The sequence below is a fragment of the Eleginops maclovinus genome, chromosome 16 (genome assembly GCF_036324505.1).
Source record: "Eleginops maclovinus isolate JMC-PN-2008 ecotype Puerto Natales chromosome 16, JC_Emac_rtc_rv5, whole genome shotgun sequence".
NCBI lineage: Eukaryota > Metazoa > Chordata > Actinopteri > Perciformes > Eleginopidae > Eleginops > Eleginops maclovinus.
The window spans coordinates 8863330-8886292 of NC_086364.1; the positions used below are offsets into that span (position 1 = coordinate 8863330).

General features: G+C 40.6%; 1 long non-coding RNA gene across 2 annotated transcripts in view; it reads right to left on the reverse strand.

Annotated features, from left to right (window-relative positions):
• Positions 1-539: 539 nt before the first annotated feature.
• Positions 540-22963, reverse strand: part of LOC134878752 (uncharacterized) — a 38789-nt gene continuing 16365 nt past the window's right edge. For both annotated transcript variants that reach the window (XR_010167719.1, XR_010167720.1), the window contains exons 3-5: positions 14160-14219; positions 13349-13566; positions 540-851 (exon numbers count right to left, since the gene is read on the reverse strand). This is a non-coding gene — a long non-coding RNA (uncharacterized LOC134878752). The remainder of the gene's footprint in view (positions 852-13348; positions 13567-14159; positions 14220-22963) is intronic.

Below are 22963 nucleotides of genomic sequence, written 5' to 3' on the forward strand. Positions count from 1 at the left end.
TCCAGATACCTAAATGTATGTACACAAACACTTTAAAAATCCCAGAGAGGTCCATGAGTTATCCCATTTAAGAAAGGCAGAGACGTGCAGATGTTTTGGAGCTGTCATGGTGACGGTGCAAACTATTCAGGAAAACATATTCTTCCCTCAGTAGTGACTGAGAAGCCCTGAGGGAATACAGGAAAAAGTAAATGAGGAGTGCGCTTATTGTAACCCAACAGTCCAAATGGAAGATACGGGACTTCCATGACTTATAAATAAAGATGTGTACTTTCTCACTTCCTAAATGGAGAGCCAGAGGACGGCTGGAGGAAAAGAATGAAGGCGCGAGAGTAGGCATGGAGAGTGCTACAAACGTTTATCCCTTCGTAAACATGGAGTTTCACTCAGCTCACACATGTGGAATAGCCTCTGGCCAGGCGGACGCACTGATGGAGATAAACCAAAGTGACATCACTACTACATTTGCGCCAGCTCAACATTCTCCTCCATCTCTTTCTCCGTCTCCCTCCTCTCAAGGGCACATTGAGCCTGTGAACAGAGACATCACTATCGTTCTACCTATTCCTGCCTCTATCTCTCACCTCCTCTCACCCAGTATCTTGTTGTGTCTGATTATCAATGCAACACCTCCAATAACATCCATCAGCCCACCGCTTTCCCGCCTGCTCACTCCCACTTAATTTACACAGGCAGTGAGAATCAAAGACGGCGAGTAATTTCGGATAAAAACAAGATGGATGTGCTTCGGTGTGAACAACGTCCTCAAGAGCCCCACTGCAGACAGTAGATGGAGAGGAGAGGATCTTTGGGTGTAGGGCTTGTCTCCATCTTCATTTAGCAGGCATTACCTTAAAAGAACATTGGTGTTACATTTTGTTAAAGGCTTCAATTCTACATAATAGGAAATTAGCAAACCCAATTAGTATTAGTAACAGGACAGAACCAATTGAAGGGGCTACATTATCATTTTACTTTTGGGAAATAATGAATGTAAAACAACAACAACAACAACACTGTCTTTGCCAAAAAAAGCCACAGAGGAAAGAAAGTGTTTTTGACAAAGATGCTTCTAAATGTTATAAATATAAGAAAAGTAAAGACTACAAAACAATTAAGAATACGAAGCTTTTCAGTCCGTTTTCAAAGGTGCCCTATTACGCCCTATTGAGCTTCATATTTGTGTTTTGTGCCTCTACTGTCACACACCACTGTTAGTTTACCTATTCAAAAAGTACTTTATTTTTGTCTGCTCTGATTTGTTAGCTGGACGGCTCTTTTGTGATTGGCCAACAGCTTAGAGATTATGTACAATGTGTTGGAACACTAGCCAATAGAAGCGCAAGTGTTACATAGTGATGTCACAAAAGGAATGGTATGTTGCACCTGATCCTGGCTCTTACTCACCAATTTTACGCATTAAATCGGCATGTTCTCCGACAATATGAAACCCTGAAATTACTCAAAATGTCTATGTCATTGCAACACGATTAAGGAAGTTTTCTTCTCCTGGAGTCATAGTGATGCAAAAACTACCACAAGACAAGCAAAAGAGCCAGGTGGACCCCGATAACAACCATCATTTGTCTCCTCTGTATTGATGATAAGACAGGATGGTTCCTGTTGTTTTTCATCGCGGAGCCCATCCCAAAATTGACATGCCATGATGGCTCAGTGTCTCCCTGGTGTGACTATTTTTTAATGTAGAATGGCAAAGAGTAGACAAACATTTGAGACATCTCCTCCTACTGCCTATAGCACAAAAAAGAAAAGGAAATTGCCACTCTGGCTACCAATCTGTCTAATATTGTCAACGTGAAGACATCAGTGCACTCTGATAAACATGCAGTGACAGCTATCAAGAAATGTCTGAATATCTATCTCACCCTTTGAAAAACAATAGACAATTGTTCGACAGCCGGCAATGTCCTTATATACACACTATAGTTTACTTCATTAAAGTGTTGGCTCATTTGGACCTTGCTCTCTAGCCTACCATAAGCCTTTGTTGGATCAAACCTCAGAGGCTAACGGCAACTGATTACGTCAAGGCGAGAGGGTAAACCTCCGAGCAGTTCCGTAAACCCAGGGCGAGTGTCTTCTCAACATATGAGCTGATAGCAGGGAGAAAAGGAGCAGAGTAACACTGCTGACATCAAGGCTGTGGATATACCAAGCATATCTTGCTTCACAACTTCTTAAATGTATGCAAGCATTTAATATGCTGCGCCATGTTCACACACCTTTGGAATAAAGGTTATCATAAATAGAGGGATGACAGTAGTTGGTCCTGCCATTATTTGTCTTGCAGTGATTGCCCATAAGGCAGTGTGACATGGACAACTGCTGAAGGGCTGTCCCCAACAATCCCATCTTCCTGCAAAAGTTCTGGCTAGGGAACTGAATGAGACAAAGGGAAACATCCTAAAAAATAATCACTAAGCCAGTGGGGACTTCCCACTTAAAATAGTAAAAATCACGAGCATGGCTTCAGATGGAATGGAAATGAGTTACGAAAGGGACACGATTTCATTTGTGGCCGTAATCCTCTCCGTACAACACAAATCTGGTTTGTTTTGTAATGTGTTACACATAAGGTGTGTTATCCAATCACACTATGGCATATTGTTCATTAGGAAACATTCTTTTGAAGCCTCTCTAACAACCAGTGCTGTAGAAAAAATGTGTCAAGAAACAATTTCCTCTGAACAGCCTCTGGGCCACTATCTGCATCTCTCTCACACTTTCTAAACTGCCCTCCCAACATATACTGTATATCCCCCTCTGTAACCTACCCTCCTGTGTTTGCCTGTGGACACTTATCATCAATGCACACAACATCTTTCCCTGCATCCCCATCGATCCCCTTATTGAAACAAGCCTCATTTGCAGTCTCCTTCTTGACATTTTTTTCTCTCCTGTCTCTTTCTTTTCCAAATTCTGACAGGCTGTGCAGATTTTGGCAGTTTGCTGCTCACCCCTAATCCATCGCCAGACTTTCCTCCTTCACAAATACACAAGGATCTCAGAGGAAACGCAGTCAGACATCAGATGGCCACAAATACATTCCAGCATGTGATTTATTATTTCTAATTGTAAAAAAACACGGTAAAAACGGTTACTGGACTGATAGTAAACAACAATGAACAACACGATGGCCTGATATAAATTGGAGAAAAAAAGAAAAAAAAATTCCAATATTCAACATTAAAACATATATGAGAGTAAGTATTTATTTTCTTTTATTAACCTGAAAGTAGAAGTATGGTGCTGAATTCGAGTCCCGGCATACAAACCATATTTTACACACTCATAAAATATCTTTGTTGGGTAAAGATCGTCACCAATGATCAATCCCTCAAATATGATGAATTATATCTAAATTGCAATTTCAGTCAAAATAATTAAAGGAATGTAAAAGTCAATTTTGAGTGTGAGCTGCTGTACAGTTTTTCAGGGGGAAACAAATTGCTGCAGCTTCTCAGGAGCCAAGCAGAGTTCCCAGTTGTGTTTACCAGCAGCTGAATATTGTGAAGTGGAGGTTAGCCCCGAAGTTAGCAACAACTCAGCCGCGGAGCAGTGAAGGAGTCTCTGTCTGTTCCCTGAACACAGTCTGGAGGCTGAATAAGGTCATTTCAGCTGCAGCAGTCCGTTACATCCCACTGATAGAATTAAATTACAGAAGGAATTCAAGTGCATCAAAAGTATAGAAATATTTTAGTTTGGTATCCCTATTTGAGTTTCTAAGTCATGTATCCATTATGATTTTTTGTATTTATCATGGATGAAAAAAACACCACTAAAAAGACAAGACAATTGTGTGCACAAATGTATTGAAAAATAAGGGGTTGAGTAATAAGTGACTGATGTAATAATGATAATTAATTGTTATATAAAAGTAAAATAAAATATGTTAAGTATTTTTTTGGTTGAATTTTATTTTTAAAATTTCAATAAATGCATGATGCTATTACAAAACTGCAAACTCTCTAGCTCTCTAGCAGCTAAATGCTCAGCTATGTTCGCCAGCTAGTCGTTAACTTTCTCGGTCTGCTGTTTGGTGCTGAGCCGGTAGTATACAGCTGGCCTGTAGAGCTTTTCACCCGTTTCATCCCAAATCGATGCTATGAGAGCAAACCAGGACAGTTGAGTTGCTAAGCATTGAGCTGAACGACGCTATAAAGCTCTGTAGAGTTGGGGGGAACTGCAGAGTCAGGAAGCAATTGTCTGTGGGTCCACTAATGGAGACCTTTACATAACAGAAGTGATTTAGTCCATAATATTGATTATAGCTTTTTAAAGACATTGTTTCAGGATGAGAAAATATATTTCAATAGAGTGAATAAGCAGAAAAAAGGAGACTGTACGTCCAGCTAGCAGGGACACAGTAAAACTATCTTTTTTTTTTAAAAAACTCATCATGAATTCTCTTAAATAATTAAGGGAAAATTGCAAGTTGACACATATTGTCTATAAGTTTTACTGCCAAGTCAATCAAAATAACTCCTCTGGGAAAATACTTTTTATTCAACTCAGAACAGCAATGTCCTCCCTTTTCCTCTTCTTCCTTGCCTTAACTCTAATCCAGAAAATGCATATTCAGCCAGAGGGAAACAAAGGGACCAACAGAGCGGGCATAAGAGTTTGTGTGAGAGTCTGAGAAAGAAAAAGAGCAGGTCCTGCATCCCAAGCCCTCCAGAGATCAATTGTACAAACTTCACCATGAGTGCTCTCCCTTGCCCCTGTACTCTCTGAACTAGCCAAATCAATGCCCGGCGTGTGTGTGTGTGTGTGAAGATGTGTGTGTGCATGTTATTTAGACAGGCATAGGAGCAGCGAAGGACAACTGCAAGGGTGGAAGAGAAAGAGAGCGAAAGAGGAGGGAAAAATAGAAGCAGCCATAAACGATAAGAAATTCTTCAGATCAGATATTCTTAAATGTCACCAAGCTGAAGTGTCTCTCGATGGTGTCGCACGGAATATAAAGGCATCCTGCAGCAGGCATTCAGCTGTATTTCACACTAGGGATTACTCTTTAACGACACACACACACACACACACACACACACACACACACACACACACACACACACACACACACACACACACACACACACACACACACACACACACACACACACACACACACACACACACACACACACACACACACACACACACACACACACACACACACACACACACACACACACACACACACACACACACACACACACACACACACACACACACACACACACACACACACACACACACACACACACCTTATGTATAACCCCCACAAATTCCCCATCATATGTCCTCTATTTGAATTATCAAGTCCTAGTTAGCTTTTATTTGCTAGAACAAACCCATACACTGGCAACATGAACGCTGTAGAGTTTCCGCACAGAGCCTCAAACAGCATTAACATTTAAACGCATCTATCACATTCCTCTCACCACTGAAACTGTAACATCGTCTGTGTCCACCCCCTCATTAACCATATGATCTTTAGTGATTTGTGTCTTATGATTAATTATGATTGGTGGGTCCATTTATTTCTGCTGTGCCACTCTTTCATATCAGGTTTGTTGATATGTGAAGCAGTTTTATTTACAATTCACTTATTTATGGATTTGTTTTGTTGTACTTTTTGATTAAACTAGAAAAAGAACACAATAGGTGAATATATTACATACTTCTTGGTGATTTTACAAGTTTCAAGGCGAAGACAAGCGGACGATGGAGCAGAGAGTCTCCTTTATTAAGGCCCCTCACACTGGGTCTTAGTGGGAGATTTTGGCTTCACGCCTTCCTGCCACAGTTTCAGTAAATCGGCTTTCTGTGGCCATGACAGTCATTAGCCTTGCCCCTGGCAGTAATCCTCTAGTTTCTGTCTCTAATGGAAGCAGGAAGGGTTAGTAGCATTCACTCTGTTGCTGCTTCTGCTGCTGGGCCCCATAGGGGACCTACAGGCCGTCAAAAGCCAAAGCCTGATGCAGCTTCAGCTCCACGGTACGAACAAACATCTACAAGCACCACAGGCCACACTCAAACTTCACACAAGTTGTTGTAAACAAGTTCAGGACAAAGGTAATGGACAGAAGTGGAAAGTACATTTACTTGAGAATTGTACTTTTGTACTAAAATTATGTACTTTTTAATGCAGTACATGTTTTTCACAGAGGTTTTTACTACTCGAGAGCAATCGTTTACAGATTAAGATTGAATTCTTCCTCTCCCGTGACATGTCTCCATGCTTTAATGTTCAAAAAGCTCTTTATTTTTCTCATACTGCCTGTGTTGAAGCACCTCTTTTCACCCTCTGTCCAGAGCCCATTCTGCTCTGATTGGTTAGCTGGCCGGGTCAGTTGTGATTGGTCAACCGTATAGAAATGCCCTACCCCTTAACCTATCATGTACAATCTGTTGGAGAGCTAGCCACTACAAAAAGCAAGTGTTACATTGTGATGTCACTATGTTAGGGGTCCATTGAAGGAGTTTCAGGCAGGAGGGGGCGGGAGAAACTTCCTCTGGAGGGAACTTTGAGATTTTAGCATTTGCATATTATTTACATGCACAAAAACCTATTAACACACTACAGGAAATGAAAAAACCCAATAGCATAATAAGGCCTCTTTAAATATCCTTTTTGAGACCCTTAGAGTGAAAATGTTACAATATTTGACAAAAAAGGAATGAGTCTGAAAACAGAACTCGTGTGGAAAGCTTCACTTCCCATTATTAATCTTATCTGGAGAAAAAAACTATTTATCTTTTGCCATAGTACACTAACTAGCTCCACCTCAACCAGGTCAACAGTCAAATGCATCTTACCCATTGTTGTTTATATCTTATAATGTGATATATAACAAGTCACAGAATGTAGGACTTTTTATTATTCTTGTTGTACTGGTACTTTTACTTAAGTGTTAACAACTGCTATAAAGTCTTTTATAGAACACGTGTCAAATGTGTCTCAGGTGAATATAAAGAATGGCAATAGTTCATGTTGATAACTATAGATAGACATCTTAGAAAACACACAGAAAAAAGTGACAAATGTGGAGCAGCACTATGTGACGAATGGCAACCAGACCCCAAAATATATCATTTTTACAGTGTAAGCAGTAAAGTGACAACAACTGAGAAAAATTACTGATGCAAAAACTGCTGATGCTGTAGCATTAGAGGCACAACTTAAAATAAAGAAATAGTTTGACCTCAAGTTAGTAAATAAGGAACTGTTGTCTTCCAATCAAAACACGCTAACTGGTGTTTACAGTTGGATAGACAAGCACTGTTGGCATCTTCAGAGTCATTGAGAGACATTGATTTAATTCAAGCAGCATATCCATCAGACCTAAGGCTTTATTCAGAAGGTGTTAATTTGAAATGAAGCACATGACAGGACCTTTCTGGTTTGCAGTTTCCAAAGAAGTCCACAAGCTATCCATAAAACCTACAGTGCACTGCGGGACTGCATTAAAATTGAATATGACAGTGGGGTCAAAAAGTGGGTAAAGTCTGTCAACAGCCTACATTTCAGTCACATAAAAACAAAAAACAAACTGCCAGCTTTGAGAGCCAAGTAACTTGGGCCTTGACATGTATTTCAAACTATGAGCAAGTCAATGAACACTAACAGATATGTTTTTTACACATTGGATTATTTAAAAAATATTCCTATGCTCTTCTTACTGATCTAGTTCAACAGGCCTCAGCTGGGGAAAAAGGTGATGTCACTCCGCCTTGCACCAATCACATCAAGCATCTTATGAAATGATGATCGTTGATTGGTTGTGCAGTGACTGTAAATCAAATCAGATCCAACTACACATGCAAAGACCAAATCAACAGCTTAAAATGATTTTTAACTTTGATTGTTGCCCATTCATGACTTTAATTGTAATTAACATGTATTAACCTTATTTTGGCCGCCTTGATATATCATCACCTTTATGTTTGTATGGCTTGTTGTTTCTGTTTCGCTTTCCTTAGATGCAAGTCCCATATTATTCCCATTTTTAGACTCTTTTTTAGTCTCTACTTATAAATACCTGGCTCTTAAGCTGCTAAGGTATGTTGGTGCCACCCATTGAATGCATGTATATAATAAGCTTTTTAAGAGAGAAAGACTCAAGGAGCATTTTGCTGTACAGTTGTAATGTCGTATAGAGTTTTTACATTTCATTTCTTTCCTTTCCTGATTTGTGTGTTTTCACCAGCAGAATATGAGTGTTTGATATATTACGGTGCCACCTTCATGATATCATCCACCATGTCCGAATGTGTGTGTTTGGCAGGTGGCTGTGATATGCAGCCCACTCACACATCTCTCTCTGGACTGTCCAGGAAACGGAGAGCAGGCAGCTCCAGTACATTTCGCAGGATTTTGCCGCGATCTTGGCAGATTTAAGTCTACAGTTAGGCGCTTCATGAGCAATTCCTCACTGTGAATCTTAGCCTTAAAGCAGACAAGTGACGGTTCTATCTGGACCTGTGATCAATTTCTGATTCATTATTGAGAATAAATAATCTTTCCCAAGCGTTGTCAGATAGAACGCTATAGAACGCACAGCTAGTCCAGCTAATACAGAAATAGCTCTTCTCGATTAAAGAAATTAAAGCTTTTGTTTTACCCTGCATTTGTTAGAAAAAATAACAGCCTGAGAGAGATGAAAGAGAGACGACAGCATGGAGAAACTGAGCCTGCTCTTTAGAGGCTGCAGACTGCAAGCCGTTCCTTCTGGTTTCAAGGTTTCAAGGTTTTGTTGGTCATATGCACACATATACAACGTATATGTTGGCAATGAAAATCTTATGTCCCATGTTCCTCCAACAACTCAACATACATGGTGCGAATAAGATAAATAAAATAGTGCAAAAAGAGAGAAGAATATTTACAATATCAACACTAAAGATTTAAGGATGGGAAATATATACATATGTGGAATACATTGAAAGTATTTAAATACACTGTATAGTAATTTAAATACTTTACACTGTTGAATGAGGAGGTATGGACAGATGCATGGTCTAACCAAAGTACACTATACTAACCAAAGTACACTATACACACCATGAGCATGTTTGTATCAACTTACAGTTGTAAGTCAGCCTCATCTGCTATGAACAGTTATACAATCAAGTATTTCCAAACACATGAAAATGAGAATTACTAAAATGCTATTGAAGCCTAGAAACTGAGGCCGCTCAAAGCTGGTTTTAAACGTTTTCTTATGGTTGTTTTCTTTGACTAGAAATGTACGTCTTGATTTCATTGCAAAAGGACTCAATTTATTCTTTTAAGTCCAAAGTGTCACTAGTTTAAAATAATCACACTTTGAAAATTGAGAATAAATAGCTTATTGTTGTTATTATATGGGAAGGCACAGTGTTGATTCTATTTTAAAGGCATAGGCTGTAGGCTGTAGGATCTAATTTATGTCCAATGTAATTTTACGAAGACCTTTCCTTTAGTAACTTTACCTCTTTAAGTGTTAATTGAATATCCCAAACCTAAAGAATCAGTACCCCAGAGATCAGCAAGAAAGCTGTACATGTTAATTCAGAAATTGAATGGAGTCCATTTTTCATTGTTATGTTCAGTTTAAAAAGGGCCAATAAGGTCAATAGTGTACATGTTTTCATCACCATGTTGTATTTTTCAAAGTGGAAAGAAAGTCTTCACAGGAATAACCATGTTATAGGATACTTAAGGAAATAGCATTTGGAGCAACAGACCAAATACCTTTAAATTGGCACTTAAAACACTTCTGATAGAATCAATTGGCAAATAATGCCAGAAAGCAGCAGAAGTGTTTGTGTGTTTAATCCTTTTATCTTGAACATACCAGCTTTAGGATATTTTTTAGTAAAACACAACATTTATGCCTTGCCAACTGCTTTTGACATTCCCCTATGAGATGTTTTCATCAGACAGAGCACAACAAGCACATGTTCCTGTTTTATCCCCAATTTGATGAGTGATTAGACAAAGCCATTATTTGTGAAGATGCCATCCTGCCCTTTAATAAACCAAAGAAGGAGAGCGAACCTTATGGAGATTCTGTCTATAGAGACTACTGGCGAACAGATTGTGTTTGATACCCGCACACACTTCCATCCACATGCTAAGAGTCTGAGACCCATTCATACATTATTTATTTGTTCATTGAATTCTGTTTGTTTGCTGCTTAATGTTCCTAGGTTCTTGTTAATTCATTTGTTTGGTGTAAGGGTCAGAGTACTGACAACATAGAAAGGATGTTATTAGAACAAATGTTCTTATCGTATTAAATATTTTATTGTACAGTATCAAATCTCTTCAAATATTTCCCACTTTTGATAAGCTACCCGGCCTTACCTATGGTCCAATTTTTAAATCAGTTCTAGCGCAACCAACTGAAAACGAGAAGATACAACTGTCATACTTTGGCTTACAGCTGTGTGCAGGTTAACAAGATCACAGCTCAACGTTGAGACCTTCACATTTGCCAGGTTTGGCACTTCTGCTGCGATGCATCATTCGTCATGAAACAGGTTTAGTGTTTATGGATGCTTGCAAACTCACAACATTTGGCATACGCATTACCAGTGCTAACAATATTTAACTTGTATGGTCTTTGGGCTTTGTGGATCCAGTGGGGAGCATTAGCACGCCCAAATTTTACCAAGGGAGCACTCATTGTACTTTTTACCTATGGATAATATTTACCAGGCATTTACTTTTAAAACAGTGTCTTAGCTCCATGTCAGAAAAACCAACCACAAGGCGGCCATTTTTGTGTTCTCAGATCATTTAAGGCTCTGTATTTTGACAAAATCTTGTTATTTATTTGATTGACTTTGATTCAATTTACATAAAAGAAAACTGTTACAGTTCTACACACTTAAAGCTGTTTTGCATAATAAAATCTCCTGTCATTTCAGGTTCCGCCTTCCCCCACCTGCTATTCATTTCCTCATTAGTCCCACAGTATATTTACCACCTCACTCTCACTTGTCCTCTGCCAGATTGTCTTGTATGTATTGCCAAGCTCTCCAGCGTTTCCTACCTTATCGACTAGTTATCTGTTCTGCCCGTTTTTGACCTTGCCTGCCTGGATCTTGGACTCTTGAGTATTCTGCCTGCCCCCTGTTTTGATTAGTCTGCCCGAGTGACGCATCGCCAGGTTCTGAACCCTATTATGCCTGCCCCTATACTGGTTTGTTTGCCTGATTTCTGGATTCTCTGGTTTTGACCCTGCCTTTCCTTGACCCGAATAAACTTTCCTGTTTGAACATTGCTTGTATTTGTGTCGTGCTATTGGGTTAAGATCCGTACCTGTGAACGTGACAAAAACATTTTATAGTCGACTTGTGATATAGAGTAAAATATTTTCTACTAAGCATATGTTCTGTAGTCCTTCACAGTGGAGACCGGATGTGGTTTAAGATCCGCAATATATATATATATATAATTTCTAGTACATTTTACTCCACGCACTCCACTGTTCAAATGTTTGTCTGTTTGATTGTTACCTGTCTGTCTTTGTCTCTGTTATTGATTCTATCTTTTTTTCTCTTTCAATCTTATTCACTGTTATATCAGAAAAGGGTTTTTGGAGTTGGGTCACTTTCTTGGGTATCATCACTGTTCCATTTCCGATTCAACCTCTCTTTGTTGCCCTTCTCTTTTCCCTTTTGTTGCCTCTATTAGAGATATATATTTGAGGTTTATAAAGGAACCATTTCTTGAATCTGCTGAATGCCACCGATCTGACATTATTGAACACACCTCGGGCAAGAACAGGACATTCAGAGATCCAGGCAACAGCAAAACTTGAACACAGACACATTCTTAATAAAGCTAGACAGAAGGAGACCAAGGCAAGGACTAAGTGTCGCTATACCAAGCATAAGAGAAGAAAGTGGGATTCTTGGATAAAAGAACAAGCATATAATATTATCCACAAAAGCTCACCTCTCACCCTGTTGGCGTTGACAGCTCGACTCTGACCTGCTGCTGACTACTCATAATCAATCACATTTCAGCCCAGGCCCACAATTAATCAATCAATTAAAAACCCACACAAAGCCACAGTGGTGTAATCAATCAATCCGGCCTCTGTGGAGGGCCATTATTGAGAGGGAGGCATCAGATCTATAGGCTCCGGTCCCCAGATCCTACTGGCTTCAGTCGCATGCCTGAGTGTGCATCGAAGGAAATAGAGAGGAATAGAGAGGTGAGTCTAAATGCTCGGGTGTGATCCACTATAGGGTAGAGAAGAGGCTCTCAACACTCCCATGATACACCAGGGCCTGAATATTCATGCTGAGGAATCGGGTACCATGGAGGCGCTCAGTTATTCATTATGCTTCTGCAAAAAGAAACACACCATTGTCCCATTGCGATGGAATATTAATAGTTCCCATTAATAAAATATCTTCCTCTCCATTTTAAGTCTTGTCTTCAACTTTCTTGGCCATTGCACATACTGAGGCCTGGGACATTTGGGACAGGACCAAGAAAGTGAGCCAGACGATTGTCATTAGGCATATTTGTAAACCTTTGGGTTTTTTTGTATTACTCTGCATCCGACCATCTGGTCTAAGTTAGTGTCTCCTCATTTGGCCAAAGCATTCTTGGGGAAAATAGAAAACATAGTGTGGGAGGGGATGGCAAGAACTGCTATATAGCTGTATACTCAGAGGGGATGAATATTTAATTTAGAGCAGCCTGAAAGTATGCTGACATTTCGCCATTGTTAGAAGAGATGAATACAAGGGACACCGTCTGCCAGAGAAATGGAAATGTGCATCAAGGCTGTTAAAAATTAAACTGCATTTCCCCAAGGCTCAAAATACAGTAGGCATCCTAGCATGTTTGCCACTGTAATCTCCTTTAATATAGCCAGCGGATGTTGTCGTAATGTCATAATCTTCATGTAAATCTGCATGGGTAACAAGACGATTATTATTATGCACGATAGAGCCCTGCTGTCTTAGTTTTTACTCAAGCACTGAGCAGCAATTCCATCTCTCATCTGTCTTACTCCCCTGACCTTTGACATCAAGTCAGTCACCAATTCCCTCAGACCTGGAAGCTTGCATGCAAGACTGCACAGAAACAACATAAACAAGGCATGTTATGTTGTAGTTTTTGTTGAAAAATAAACACATATTTGCAGGCATAGTACAGCAAACTGAGGCTGTTAGCTCCCTGACAACACCCAGAGGCTGGAGGGCGAGAGGGGTCAGCCTGTGGCGAAGCAGCGACACGGCGCAAGAAAGTGAGAGAAACGAGGGAGAGAACAACAGATGTGAGGGAGAGAAAAAAGCCAAAGAGAAGGTCAAGTACCTGCCACTCCTGTCAAACACTTCCTATAACAGCTGAGATCTGTTTTGCAGGTGTGGCTGGCTGCTTTCGGGGCCTTTCATCTCAAAGAGGTGATAAGTGACGAAGGCTCTTCTTCCTCACATTAAACTTCTTTCACAATTCTTCCTGCCGTCCTGGTAACTTTAGGACATCGCTGGGCTGCTCGGACCTCAGGTAAAATGGCGTCCGCCGCAGTGACACTAGAAAGGGCACAGTAGATATTAGGATCTATTAATGCACACTTTGCGAAAAATATCTTTTAATACTGTCGGTCCTGCACAACCCTCGGAATTTTGCACATTGTACAGAAAGCAACCTCATATATCTGCATGGCTTTCCACTTGTCATAGCAATACTGCACAGATTTTACTTACGGTTTACTACGGGTATATCTATACTTCTGTAAATATATTATGTAAATATTGCTATATTTAATTGTTGCAATAGTTTTCTTAAATTTGTCTTTTATAATTGTTTTATTTCTCTGGTAATTTTTTTTTTTTACAATTTATCTTCTTTAACTGTGTTTATGTAAGCACCATACACACCAAAGCAAATTCCTCTCATGTGTTAACGTGAAACCTGTTCTAGTTGGACAGCCAGTCCAGCATGTCAGTCTCAGGCTTCTTTTGTGGCTGTTGAACTTTAAAACAAACTTTTTTTACATGGAAGAGTTTGAGGATACAAATCAAAGGGAAGATTTAGTTACTCTCCTGTCAAGTGGTTTCAAACTCTGATGTGTGTGACTGTGCCTTTGTGCAAGCAGAACTATCGCCGGGCTAACAGGCCTTACCTCGAGGCAGCAGGCGCAGCTGGACTGAAGGTGTGACCAGTTCAGCGCAGAATCACAGCCCTGGATCAGAAACAGAGAAAGAGGTTTCAGAGTTGGAAGAAGTGTTTGGCAGGCAGAGAAACATCCAGACAAAGACACCAGAAGAGAATGAACTCCTGCCTGACCACTGGAGCCGCAGACCAGCAGACCGTGACTGACTGACAGACTCCGTTTCAGGGATGGCGATGCGGTCACTGCGCCAAACCAAGCCAACTGGCTCTCCGAAACAGGATCTGTTGTCCGACCCCAGGGGACTCGCTGAATAACTCCCTGCCATCCCTATATCTGAATCATGCTCGAAGAGAGAATTAGCGACAGGTTTTGGAGGGTTGCATTTTTTTGCATGTCAGCCAACTGAGTTTCAGGGAGAGTTCTCAGAGGTAGCTCCAGATAGCCTCATCTTTAACCGCCCTCTCCCTCTCTCCCCTGCTCCCCAATCCCCAAGACAGAGTGTCCAAGGACATATGGCCGAGCCAGAAGCACCTGGCAGCCCCTTCAAACCAGCAGGCAGATTGAAATTGTAGCAACAGGGGCTGGGAGCAAGAAGAAAGCCCACAGATATCTCCAAAGAATGGTCTGGAATTTAATTCATAGGCTTACTGCCACTGAGAGCACAGGGATAAGAGGGTGATGATGGGATACTGGGAGAGGGTGGCAGGAAAAGAGGCTAAATTGGTCGGGAGGAATGGCGGCTTAGAGGACAAGGAGTTGGAGACTTCCTGATAAATTAGATATAGATTTTTAACACAGTCTTTTCTCAACTTAAATGACACGAGCAAAGTATTGCAGGGCAAACACATCGAACATTTTAAATGTCGTGGGCAACATCGAGGAATGTTGCTCAGTGAGATTGGATTGTAGCCATGTTGCTATGGTAATACTTGCCACTTCCTTTAACAATTTGAGCAAAAGAAAAACAAGAAAGGCTGCAAAACAGATAATATATTCACTGACAGTATAGATCCCTGAATGATACAGCAGCAGCCAGAGAAGAACTAACGCAAGAGGTTATTTCTGTGATCACCTACATGTATCACAAATATATACATTGTTAAATACAGTGGGGCAAAAAAGTATTTAGTCAGCCACCAATTGTGCAAGTTCTCCCATTTAAAAAGATGAGAGAGTCCTGTAATTTTTTATCATAGGTATACCTCAACTATGAGAGACAAAATGAGAAAAAAAAATCCAGAAAATCACATTGTAGGATTTTTAAAGAATTAATTTTCAAATTATTGTGGAAAATAAGTATTTGGTCAATAACAAAAGTTCATCTCAATACTTTGTTATATACCCTTTGTTGGCAATGACAGAGGTCAAACGTGTTCTGTAAGTCTTCACAAGGTTTTCACACACTGTTGCTGGTATTTTGGCCCATTCCTCCATGCAGATCTCCTCTAAAGCAGTGATGTTTTGGGGCTGTCGCTGGGCAACACGGACTTTCAACTCCCTCCAAAGATTTTCTATGGGGTTGAGATCTGGAGACTGGCTAGGCCACTCCAGGACCTTGAAATGCTTCTTACGAAGCCACTCCTTCGTTGCCCTGGCGGTGTGTTTGGGATCATTGTCATGCTGAAAGACCCAGCCACGCTTCATCTTCAGTGCCCTTGCTGATGGAAGGAGGTTTTCACTCAAAATCTCACGATACATGGCCCCATTCATTCTTTCCTTTACACGGATCAGTCGTCCTGGTCCCTTTGCAGAAAAACAGCCCCAAAGCATGATGTTTCCACCCCCATGCTTCACAGTAGGCATGGTGTTCTTTGGATGCAACTCTGCATTCTTTCTCCTCCAAACAAGACGATTGGAGTTTTTACCAAAAAGTTCTATTTTGGTTTCATCTGACCATATGACATTCTCCCAATCCTCTTCTGGATCATCCAAATGCCCTCTAGCAAACTTCAGACGGGCCTGGACATGTACTGGCTTAAGCAGGGGGACACGTCTGGAACTGCAGGATTTAAGTCCCTGGCGGCGTAGTGTGTAACTGATGGTAGCCTCTGTTACTTTGGTCCCAGCTCTCTGCAGGTCATTCACTAGGTCTCCCCGTGTGGTTCTGGCATTTTTGCTCACCGTTCTTGTGATCATTTTGACCCCACGGGGTGAGATCTTGCGTGGAGCCCCAGATCGAGGGAGATTAGCAGTGGTCTTGTATGTCTTCCATTTTCTAATAATTGCTCCCACAGTTGATTTCTTCACACCAAGCTGCTAACCTATTGCAGATACAGTTTTCCCAGCCTGGTGCAGGTCTACAATTTTGTCTCTGGTCTCCTTTGACAGCTCTTTGGTCTTGGCCATAGTGGAGTTTGGAGTATGACTGTTTGAGGTTGTGGACAGGTGTCTTTTATACTGATAACGAGTTCAAAAAGGTGCCATTAATACAGGTAACGAGTGGAGGACAGAGGAGCCTCTTAAAGAAGAAGTTACAGGTCTGTGAGAGCCAGAAATCTTGCTTGTTTGTAGGTGACCAAATACTTATTTTACCGAGGAATTTACCAATTAATTCATTAAAAATCCTACAATGTGATTTCCTGGATTGTTTCCCCCATTTTGTCTCTCATAGTTGAGGTATACCTATGATAAAAATTACAGGCCTCTCTCATCTTTTTAAATGGGAGAACTTGCACAATTGGTGGCTGACTAAATACTTTTTTGCCCCACTGTATGTGTATGATTTATTCGATGTGCTTCTGCTTTGCTTCCTGCAGTTCTTTACTGTCTGCCAAACTTCTGTCTGGCTTTGACAGATCAATATACGAACAGACTTTGGGCGTGTTTGCTACATTTCTTTTTTCGGTCCATTTTTTTCTGACTAATAACATAGATGCCAACCAAATGGACTTTGTTAGAAGTGCTTCCCTCCATCATTTTCTATTTAGTTTTCCAGTATTCTAAACAGTGAAGAGGTGTCAATACAGTGAATCACAAAGCATATAAGTTTAAAGATTGCAACACAAAGTGACGCCTGGAAGGATTCATTTTTTTCGCAGCAGTGATTTAAATGAAGAAAATGGATTATCAATATACACGCCCATAACTGTGCATACTGTATACCCTCTTCTGCCATGCATCATCAGCATCATAGCCTGCTGTTTAAAATAGATTACTGTGTGCACCTGTCTCAAGTGATGGATTGTCAAGAACCGGATCCATACTCTCACCATTTTACCGATGAGCGAGGAGTGACAGAAGGAGCAGATAAACACAGTGAGGCTGAGCGAGGAGGCAGCTCTCTGGTTCCACTACACTGAGGTTTTCTCGGACAGAGGGAACTATGTTGTGTATCCTTTATTAGTTAGCCTTTATTTTTTGCAAGGTGATGAATGCTTCCAATCACACAGGATTGTTTTGTTAGCCTCTTGTCAAAAACACAATAGATTTAGTGGTAGACTGATGAATGGAAAAAATAATGTGGATTGTTTGTTCTTGGTGGATTGGAAGAATTAGCAAGTCAGACACACAAGCGTCTATATATGCACAAGGGATGGTAACTCATTAGTGGAGTGTTCTCAATGCCAATCCCACACGAAAATGAACTGAAATCAAATTAAAAATAAAAACACAAGGTAACTGGAGAAAGATCTGCTCAAATAACATAATATTCATATATTTAAAATCAAATAAATAGTCAAATAATTTCCAAAATTATATATAATTTTTGCATGAAGAAAGAATCTGTCAAATATGCAAAAGCAAGCACAAACGACCTTCCTCCAAACAGAGTGGCTCTTGTTGGCATTCCCTTGCCCCCTAATCATGTGATGCTTTTTCTCTTTACTCATCCATGACCCATCAGCCATTCTGATTATGCTGGATGTTGGAAGGGGAAAAGAAGCACTCACATCTTCCTTTTATAAGCACCAAAAATGAGGAGGATCCTTTCTTCCAAACCAAACATTAATCTTAATAGGAAAACATTCCTATAAAGACGTTGCTATCGCCACTCACAGATTGCCTAGAGCTGCTTGTTCCTTCCCAGCCCCCAGGGCCACTATGTCCCAGAGCTATATTTGTGACTGTGTTTCTAAACAGAGCGACAAAGGCTATGCAAGTCTTGAGACTGAAACTTTTAAAAAGGAAAACCCTAGTTGCTAAATTCTGTTCTTCTCTATCCCTCATTCCGTTTCTACAAAACGCTTCACTTGTCACCACAGACTCGCAAGCCCCTTTAATAAACGCAGCAAACGAAAATGTCTGGCTTTGAGTGGCAGAGTGTGACTGTTTAAAACCATTGGGATTCTGGTGTAATCCTACGGAAGACGCAAGCGTAACCCGACTTTAAAGTCGCCCTGTCGCTCCACATCCGAGTGCAGAACCTGGAGAGGGGAGGCTAAGGATTGTGAGGAGAGGCTCTTGTGTAACAAAGTGTACACGTTGACTTTCCAGGGAAACAGGCTCCATTTGATACATGTTGAGAGGGGGGACCTAAATGTTGTGGTAATGCCTTGAATCTGACATTAAGCTCAAAATAGAGTGAAATGTGGGTTACTTCCACTGGGGGGGGTCCCGTGGATGAAACTTTGATGACTGTCAGTCAATAGTTGCAGCGTTCTTCAAGTGAACAGGTTGCTAAGGAACCGATCAAGGAAAGAGCAGTGCTGCTATGTCTTCGTCAGCACAGCACTATCATTAAACAGCAGTGAAATCCGCAATTACCAGCCTTTTTCTAAAAGCAGGGCAGAGACACATGACTCAAGGACTGAGAGGGTTTAAATGAAGGCAGCTGCAGCGAATTGCATCCATTCAAGTTGTTTTCTATTCTAAATGGGGAAAAAACTACTTTCCCAAAGTTTTTATTTTCCTTTTTCTTTGTCGTTTCAGCAGACAGCTGTCTGAGACAAGATGCTGCTTTCACTGGAGACCTCACTCTTTTCCCTCACACATTCACTGGCTCGTAGTTGCCATGGAAAAGCCCAAAAATGGGGCAGATAGTAGTTCAATAAGACAGCGGAGACTTTGGAGGGTCTGCAGGGAGGTAGCAAGTTTCTAAGGCCCGTCCTGTCAAACCATCAAGCACTTTTGATGCGTTAAAACGGAAAGGAAGACAGAGTGAGAGATGGATTTAGAAAAACATAAAATTAGGAGAAAAACCGGGAGGAGGAAACGTATATGTTGACTGAAGTCACAATTGTGTGCAGATAGTTATCAGCATTTAAAAGCAACTGAGTCAAAAAATGTCCACTACTTGTGTTGTGAATATTGTAAGCAGTGATTTTAAGTGAGGAAAAAACTGATAAAAACCCCCTAATGAAATATGACCAAGGCAGTCAATATCTTGCAGTCAGTGAAATGAGTCACTGTAATACAGGGGAAAAAATCAGCATGATATCCTGTCTCCGATGCAAGAATTAACTGTCTATTAATAGGATATTAATAATTTCATAAGTACAGTGGGGACGATAAATTACTACACAGTCCATCAGAGCAAGTGAAAATGCGGCTGGCTGGCACCAAAGGCATATCTATCAAACCAACAAATCAAAATGTAATCATAAAAAACTGAAAAAGGGCTTAATTGTCTGCAGAAAACTTGAGTGTGCTCGCTGTAGCTGAAAGATGGAGCTCCAATAAATCTCAGACACCAGCGTATCTTTAACTTATAACTGGGAGTTGAATCAACAATGGTTGGAATTACATGCATTCCAAATGAAGTCATCCGGGGCGAACAGGTAACGAAATGGGGTTCAACCAACATCATCTGAGAAATGACTTCAATAGTAAAAGATGAAATCACTGATTACGACAGTTGCCCATAGCCCCAAAGTAGAAAAGAAGACTATGAAATACGCAAACAAACAGATATGGATGAATAAATAAATACTTTAAAGTCTGAAGCTCTCTGACACATCCGTTGGGACTTGCTGGTGACAGCCCCACCTCACTTTCTGCAGAGGGTTTTGAAGTAGCACTGTCAGGAGAGGCCCCTCAGAGGTTACTGAGTAAAACACCTGTTTGAAATATAATTCCCTTTTATTTGCCTGCCTCCTAGAGACTTAGGAGCAAAGATGTGGGGCTCCATTGTGTGAAAAACACAATGTTATGTGCGATGAACGCAGTTGTCATTTTGTTTTATGACCTGTATGTTTTTTTACTTGCGTTACACTATTGCTACCAAACATTAATTGCAAATGTGTCTGGGATTATGTTAGACATCACATCCATTAAAGGAAGTCTTTTTCTCTGTGATTTTCGTTAATGCAGCTTTTTTTTTGTCTCTTCAGACTAAGGCTGCAGCTGGTGTGAAATGCAGTTTTAGACAGCAACAATGAAGCTTTCATGAACTGAGCATAAGTTGAAACACTCACAAATATTAAAGAGGCCTTATTGTGCTTTTTGGGCTTTTCCCTTTCCTCCCTCCTTCCTGGTGCGTTATATAGATTTTAGTGCATATAAATGGTTTGCAAAGGCTAAAATCCCAAATGCCTTCACAAGGGAGTTTCACACACTCCCCGCTGCCTCCTTCAGTCTTTTGTTTACTTCAGTAACATAGTGACATCAATACATAAAACTCACTATTTTTTGGGGAGCACTCCAACACATGTAAATTGTAATTAGGGGGCAGGACACCCTTTTGCAATACACCAATCACAAGTGAGCCGGCCAGCTAACCAATCAGAGCAGACTGGGCTCTGGCTTCAGAAACAGGGTGCTGTAGCACAGGCAGAATAAGAAAAATAAATCAACCTTTTTGAACATTAAAGCATGTAAACACGTCACAGTAGAGGAACAAAATGCAAATATGAAAATGAAAATTTGCATAATAAGGCCCGTTTAATGTTGAAAAACACTACCAAACCAGAAATCGACTAACTATTTCCCCACAATTTTGACCTAGTATTGTAGTGACATGGCTTTTTGCATGGCAATGACTAATAACTGAAAAACATACAAAAACGCCCTAGCTGTACTATGTCTTTAGTACAGATAGTACTCATTAATCTCTGCCAAAATGTTTTTGGTTCAGTTTATTCGTTAATCAATACAATAATTTAAAAAATCGACTGCCTGGTGGTGTCAAAGAGTTTGTGAATACTACACTAAATGAAGAAAATGTTTTGTTTTTTGAGTCAGACTTCTGGCAATGATTAAGGTGAGAAGTGATAAGAGAGGATGGTACAAGGATAAGGTTGGATGCTGAATGACAAGAGAAGAGTGAGTGCATTTATAGCCAGGAGTGATTGATTCTCCTGAGAGACTAAGGAGCAACAGGGTGGCTCCTTCTCTGACACCGAAAAATCCCTCAATTCTGGCCATTTTCAACCCTCCTTCTTTTTATCGGCCAGCCAGACGCCATGATTGACATCATCGTTCCATCTCTGTGATTACAGCACGTATCCTTTCCCACCTTTGTATTATCTATCTGTCTTCTATCTAAGCCCTGAATACAGCTGTCTGCCGGCCAGTCTTGCTGCTGTCCGAGAAGGAAAGCGGGCATCAAGAGATTGTTTGAAAGAAAGGCGATCAGACAGGCTGTGACACAGAGCCTCTGAATTTGTCAGTCAGTCAGTCACAAACACTTACACTTAAAACCTCGGGGCCACCAACGAAACCAAAACTGCTGACGCAACCTCAAAGATCAAGTCAGCTGTAGTCTTAACAGGAAGAGCGAAAGTAAGTGTAAACCAAAACTCCGAATTACTTCTCAGCAAACCCCAGACCTCCTTGGCTATCCTCTCTGCTATCCTCCCTTTGTCCCAGTTTAAAACAAGGGGGAGGCCCTGAGGTGATGACAGGCAGCTCTGGTGGAAAGAGAGAGGCAGAAAGCGAAAGTTTGATGAAAGGCCATGGACAAGAAGAAACGACACGGACACAGATGAAAGAAAGAAGAAACACTGAGATGTCATGGGACCATGTCACAGGCATGCGTGTCCAGCAGGCTTTGTGTTGAGATGATGGGGTACACAACGATGGTCTCTGAGGAGCCGCCATGCTCTGAGGGGAATCAACACCAGTGTGGAGGCCAAATCCTAACACTGCTGAGCCCTCTGGCCTTCTGCATGCTCAGGCCATTTGAGCATCCAAATAAACCTTGTGTCTGTGTTCGATTTCTGTATGCTATCACTTCATTCCATAAACAATGCTTAAAGATGCTTTTCTGCTAATGGTTGCTTTTTGTTGGCTATAGACAAACTGTCTGTAATGAAATCAATGTGAACATCCCTCTAGAGTTACATAATCAATACAAATGATGATCTTCTCGCATTGTCTCTGAATTTCTAAAAGGTATTATTCCATGGAAATGGTACTGGATCATATAGTAACAAAACACTGCATGGAGGTTAACAAAAGAGTCTGAGGTTTATTAACTACAATTATTGTTGTTGTAAAGTTAGACAGCCAAAAGTTTTTTTAGAACGTATTTTCTATAAGCAGCTAAAATCTGAACAGCCTTACATTTAGTTTATTATCAATACTTTTTATTCATACAATAGAGCAGTTTTGCTTCAAAAAAATGTGTTTTTGAGGTCTTCCTTATAATATAAACTGACTGACCTGTTCCTTGTATGAGTGATGAGTAAGATCTCCAGTGTTTCCAGAATCTGCAGTTTGTACACCACAGGCTAACCTTTGTTAATCTTACATTTTAATCTTTTCAGAATAAATATCATATAAAATGTTGCAGGCTAGTCGGCTTCGTCAAGATTTTACTTTCCTGCTTCTTTTGTTAGAAAGAAATAAAGAATGGCTTGTCTGCTGCAGACCGGGAAGAAGCAGACATTTTGCCTCAGAACCTCATTCTGTAAACTCAACCAGCTCCGACCGAT